The sequence below is a fragment of the Urocitellus parryii genome, chromosome 16 (assembly GCF_045843805.1).
Source record: "Urocitellus parryii isolate mUroPar1 chromosome 16, mUroPar1.hap1, whole genome shotgun sequence".
Taxonomy (NCBI): Eukaryota; Metazoa; Chordata; class Mammalia; order Rodentia; family Sciuridae; genus Urocitellus; species Urocitellus parryii.
The window spans coordinates 14,007,338-14,014,000 of record NC_135546.1 but is presented as its reverse complement, the minus strand read 5'-3'; positions in this window follow the sequence as shown (position 1 = coordinate 14,014,000).

Sequence of the window (6,663 nt, the reverse complement as noted above, 5' to 3'; positions counted from 1 at the left end):
AAAAGTAAAAAGGATAAAAAGGACTGAGGATGTAGCCCAGTGGTTAAGCACTCCTGAGTTCAATTCCTGGTAGAAAAAAAAAGCCATGGGATGGGGATGTGGCTCAAGCGGTAGCGCGCTCGCCTGGCATGCGTGCGACCCGGGTTCGATCCTTCAGCACCACATACCAACAAAGATGTTGTGTCTGCCGAAAACTAAAAAATAAATATTAAAAAATTCTCCCTCTCTCTCTCTCTAAAAAGAAAGAAAGAAAAAAGAAAAAAAGCCATATTGGTATAGATAGATTAAAGTTAATTTTTTCCATTTGTACAGGGGCAACTATATTAAATATGTAAGGTCTTATCTATGTGTGTTTGATTATAGAAACTAAGAAGCAATCTTTTCATCTCTCAACCCACCTTCTGATTTTCCTGTGATCATGGACAGGATCATCTTCACACTAAAAGGATAGAATCTTTACAGCTTTTGATCAGGGATGAAGAACTGAGTCAGTCTCTTCCTCTCTCCCTTCTTCCTCCAGGAAGATATCTGATTTATTCCTATGTATCAGTTGTCCTTCCTGAGGCCATGACAACAAAGCCAGGTGAGTGGAGCCATGTGATTGGCAGGCTTGGGGACACACATCCCACTCTTATGACCCAGAGGGAGGAAGGGTAGTTCCCTAAAAGCAGCTGGGTACTATCACCAGAAGAAGGGGAAAGGAATGCTGGGAAGACAAATCTAACAGCTTTTCCATCTCAGCATGTACAGATGGCTTCATATACACATTTAAGGACTGATCCCTTACAAGCTGCCTAAACTATTTTAATCCTCAAAAGCACAAATTAATCTTTTTTATGCATTAAAAACTTTGGAGGCTTCATATATCAGTAAAGAGTAAATTCCACAGGCCAATATAAATCATTCAGAATTTTCCATTCTACTCCCTTCCCCTGCTCTCATCCTTGACTCCTGTCCCTCTCTCCACTCCCCATTTTTTGGTACTGAGTATTAAACTCAAGTGCACTTTACCACTGAACTCTACTCCTTTTATTTTATTTTTTTTAATTTTGAGACAGGGTCTCACTAAGTTGCTGAAGGTGTCACTAAGGGCTGAGGCTGACCTCGAATTTGCAATCCTGTCTTAGCCTCCCAAATCACTGGGATCCTGGGATTACAGGCATGTGCCACTGTGCCTGGCATCCCCAACCTTGTTTTTTTTTTTTTTTTTTTTTTGTCTTGTTCTGTGGTTCTGGGGATTGAACTCGGGGCCTTGTGCGGGTGAGGCAGGCACTCCACCAACTGAGTTATGTCCCCAGCCCCATCTCCAACCATTTTTAAAATTTATTTTGAGATGGGCTATCTAGCAAGTCACACATCTTTCATTACTAGAATATTGGCTAGATGTACCCTTGGGCTCCTGTTCTCATCCTTGCCTTGGGAATGTATAGCTCCCATCTTGATCCTATGATTCATTATGGACGCACCCCTCCCTGGAGTCAGTAAGATACCATTCTTATTGAGAATTCTTACATTGCTTTCCATAACTGTTCCAAGTTCACTCTTTAAAGTGCAGACACATCCTGTCCCATCTACTCACAGCTCAGCAAGTGCATCTCCAGGATCATCACTTTTTTCCTACCCTTTGGCTCAGTCACTTATAATTAAAATTTAATGATAATCACATTTATAGTCTCTTTCAGTTTACAAAAGATTTTTTTTTTGTTTTTTGGTACCAGGGATTGAATTCAGAGGCACTTGATCATTGAGCCTCATCCCCAGCCCTATTTTGCATTTTATTTAGAGACAGGGTCTCACTGAGTTGCTTAGTGCCTCAAAGTTGCTGAGGCTGGCTTTGTACTCACAATCCTCCTGCCTCAGCTTCCCAAGATGTTGGGATTACAGGCATGTGCCATCACATGCGGCCTACAAAGATCTTTTCTATCCACCATCTCTTTTTGTCCTCACAGCATCCATGAGAAGGACATGTACTTTTTTTTCCCCCCAGGAATAAAACAAGGCTCTGAAGGGTAGTAGCAGTGTCTCGGGCCATAGGCCAGAGGCAGGCCTTCATTCCTGGTCTTGTGGTTCTGATACATGAGAAGTAACTCATTTATTCAGACATACTTCTATAATATAAATAATACATTATGTAAGCTCCTGTTCTCACTTTTGGAGGAATATAGGTATATTTAGGTCTATTTTGATTAGAACAACAACAAATATTAACTCATACTAAGTGTGGTGACATGCACCCATAATCCCAGCAATTCAGGAGACTAAGACAGAAGGATTGCAAATTCAGGGCTAGCCTGAGCAATTTAACTAGATCCTGTCTCAAAATAAAAAAAAAAAAAAAAAAAAAAAGAAAGGGCTGGGGATATAGCTCAGTGGTAGAGTACCCCTGGGTTCAATTCTCAGTACAGAAAAACAAAACAAAAATCTAACTTGGAGTAGTTTAAACAGAACTGAGTTTATTGGCTCACCCCAACAGAACAATCCTGAAGTAGGTTTGGACAGATCTGAGTGTTCAAACTCTATTTCTTACTTTTGTTTCTTTTCTTTTCTTTTTTTTTGGGGGGGGGGTACTGGAAATAGAACCCATGGGTGATTTAACACTGAGCTACATTCCTAATCCTTCTTATTTTCTATTATGAGACAAGGTCTGGCTAAGTTGTCCAGGCTGACCTCAAACTTGTGGTCCTCTCCTTCAGCCTCCTGAGTCATTGGGATTACAGGTATGCAGCACCACTCAGCTTCTTAGCTTTTTTCTGTATTGACCTTATTCTTAGACAAGCTCTCTGCTTAGCCTATCAAAGGTGGCCACCAATAGCTGTGGCTCACATCAAACCCAACAGAAGGACAGCACCTCTTTCCTATAAACTTCAACAAATAATTTGGCTAGAACTCTCAACTCTGTGGCCTGAGTTGAGGACCAAACCTAGAACCAGTCATTGTATCCAGAATAATTTAGTATTTTCATTGTCCTGGCTTGATCATTGGCTCCATTGGCTCCTTCTGGAGAGAAATATGGTGTGTGTGTGTGTGTGTGTGTGTGTGTGTGTGTGTGTGAGATTCTATCAAAACCAGAGACTGAGTGAAGAGGAAAGAAAATTCTTTTTTCTTTTCTCTCTTTCTCTTCCCCCTCCCCCCAGCTGGAAATGGAATGCAAGGCTGAGCTACATCCCCTTTATTTTTATTATTTATTTATTTATTTTATTTTTCAGTACTGAGGATTCAATCCAGTGGTACTTCACCACTAAGCTTCATCCCAGACACCCCCTCCATTTTTTTTCTTTTTTAATTTTAAGACAGGTTCTTGCCAAACTGCTGAGGTTCACCTCAAACCTGAAATTCTCCTGCCTCAGCCTCCCAAGTGACTGGGATTACAGGCATGTGCCCCTGCGCCTGGCAGCACTATTGTCAGAAGTTTTATGGATGGATCTTCACAGAGGGCCTTTGATCTGTAGAGAGAAATTAGGGTCCCATCTCAGCAAGAACTTGCAGTAGATTTTCCTGTGTGTTTTTTTCCAGGATTACCTACCTTGGCTTAATAGGCTGGAAAAAGCAATGATTCATGGCATAGTAAGGAGTAAAAGTGTTTTTTTTTTGGGGGGGGGGGTTATTAGGGATTGAATTCAAGGACACTCAACCACGGAGCCACATCCCCAGTACTATTATGTATTTTATTTATAGACAGGGTCTCACTGAGCCTTGCTAAATTGCTGGTGCTGGCTTTGAACTCATGATCCTCCTGCCTCAGCCTCCCAAGAGTAAGGAGTAAAAGTGAGGAGTAACTTGGTATGTTCAGAGCAGTGTGCAAACCAGGAGCATACATAGTAGGAGGCTCGGAGATGCTCTTTGAGGATGACCACTTCCCTGCTCCCTCTTCCCAGCACCTTCTATCTCCTGCTTGAAGCTGTGAGTTCCACATATCTATTTTACCCATTACTTTCTTCCCAGTGCATAGAGCTTCTGTCTGGCACATCAAAAGGAACCCACATATTTATTGGATGGATGAATAAATTAATGAATTAGGTTGATCAGTCTGACAAGCTGGATCTTCTTTCTGGATTATTCAATTCCTCACCAGTAAGATAGCAGAAGGTTTGGAACAAGATTTTTTCCCTAACTCTTCCTGCTTATGATTCTGAGATAGCAAAGCTCACAGGAGTCAGCAAGGTTGCACTCTCTAAAGAACCAATAGAAGGGAAACCAAATTTATTGAGGACCTGTTTTCAGGCCCTATGTAAGATGGATTCAGATGAGTCTGAGGTCCCAAATTATGGGATTTCATGGACTTATAATTTTTTTTGAAACTTGGAATTGAAATAAAGCTGCTTATTTCTTATTTTGCCAAATAAGGATGTTAAATGAAAAACAAACTCCCATTAACTATCACTACCATTGATTTTTTTTCTCTCATTCTTTCATTTTTTCCTCCCTCCCTTTCCTCCTTCCTTCCTTCCTTCCTTTCATCCTTTTCTATTACTGGGGATTGAATCCAGGGACACTCTACCTTTTAGCTATATCCCCAGTCCTTTTTATTTTTTATTTTGAGACAGGGTCTGGCTAAGTTTCTAAGGCTGGCCTAGAACTTGTGATCCTCCTGCATCAGCCTCCCAAGTCACTGGGATCCCAAGTGCCAACAAGTCTGGCTATCACCATCTCTTCTTAAAAGAAATGAATTTTTACACTAAGAAAGAAGTACATAGTGAGTTCCCCTCCCACTTGGAGAAACAACATTTGGTCATTTAATATGATTTTTTTTTTAAGATGGATGTAAATTTCAACAGACAGAACTACCCTGTGTGGAGTCCAGTGTTTGGGACTCACTAACATGAATTAATTCACACACACACACACACACACACACACACCTACCTTGAAAAGGGTGTTTAATTTGTTCACTTTACACATGGGGAACAGAAGTTCAGAGAGCCTTAAGTGCAAAGTCTCAGAGATAACAAGTGTTAGCTACTTATGATCTGGGTTGTCTGGGTTGGAACCCAGGTCATCTTGACAGATCCTAAGCTAAAGGCTGTGTTGGAACAGGAAAGGAAATGATTCAAACGGGCTTGGGCTTCAAACTGGCTCCTCCTAATGCTCCTGGGGAGTTTTCAGGCCTTGATATTTTGTTCTTTGACAGATCTTTGTGGTGTGTCCACTTCTTGCCTGGCACTGGGCTAGGCGCTGGGGACAGCAAGAGAGGGTAACCAACAATTTTCCAGTCCCTTTCTTTCCTATCTGTTGGTATTTGCCCTGGGTCCCTTTCCCTAGGCCCAGCTCCTTGCTCTAGCGGGCAAGGAATCCCCACCACAGGCGTGGGTTGTTAACAGTTTAGGGGGTTCCCTCTCCCAGGGGTGTTGGCAGTTTCCTAGGAGACTCTGGGTACCTTCAACGCCTCCAAGACCCAAAGGACTGGAACATACTGGTGTGACTTCAGGCACTGCAATAGGTTGTAGAGGAAGTAATTTGGAAGCAAGAGATTCAGTTTAAACCCCATCAAAAAATATCTCGTTCGACCCCTCCCCCGCTGCCCTGGGCTTTGTGGGGACACACAGCCCTACAACTCGAGACTGGAAGAAGAGAGTCCCTGGAATCAGGAGCCCTACTACGGAGGGGGCTTGCTACTTTGGCCGAGAGACCTCAGGGACCGTGCCCGCGCCTCCCTCTGGCTGCCAGAACCAAGAGGGCCCATCCCCCGTTCCTCCCTGCTCGGTTCCGCACGCCCGTGCGGGAGCGCGCATCCACCGCGCTGAGCCGGAGCACGAGAGCGCGCGCCTCGGCGCGGGAGCGCGCCCCGGGGAAAACCCGAGCAAGATGGAGGCCGCGCAGAGGCCGCCGCCTGGGCCCAGGCAGCCGCTGCTTGGAGTGCCGAGCCCCGGTGCCTAGGCCGTGCCAGTCCCGGACCTGCTACCCCGGACCGGGCCCAGGTTGGTCTCCCCGCATCCATTTCCTGCGGCCGCAGCCTCCGCGCGCGCCCGGCCTGGGCGCGGGGCAGCCACCCCCCCCACACCGCCGGCCCTGCCCGGGCCCTGCTGCTCCCCAGCGTCCTGGGGACAGTCCCTGCCTACCACCTGCCCTTAGCACCCCAGGCAGCCTGCTGGCCCTGGTCCCTGGTCCCTGTGGCCTGGAAAGCCCCTCTCTCCAGTCCTGGCCCGCCAATCCTGGGCTCCCCCAGCCAACATCCAGCCCTGGCTTCTGAGGAGCGTCCCCCCCCCCCCGCCCCGTGCCCAGATCCTGCGGTCTCAGCACCGACACCACTCTAGCCTCATCCTAATGCCACCTTCGGCCACCTCCCCCTCTTAGACCTCTCACCAGCCCCCATTTCCTGCCCCGGCACCAGTATCAGCTTCCTAATCGCCCTCTGATAGCCCCGTACATCCTCCCCCCCCCCAAAAAAAAGCCCCTAGTCCTTCCATAGCCCCTTTTCAGCACCCAATACCGACCTCCTACCTCTAATAGCAGCCCCCATATTCCCTCCGAGCTCTCTATATACGACCCCCGCCGTTAATCCTCTAATTCTGGTCTCCAGCTTCCTTTCCATGTCCCCATGGTTCTCCTTACCCCCAAAGCCAGTCCCCAAACCCCCTCCCAACTCTCCCATGACCACTTTCTGGCCTCCCCCGTCTTCCAACTCCCATACTCTCGTCCCAGCCCCCCCAACTTTCACATGACCGC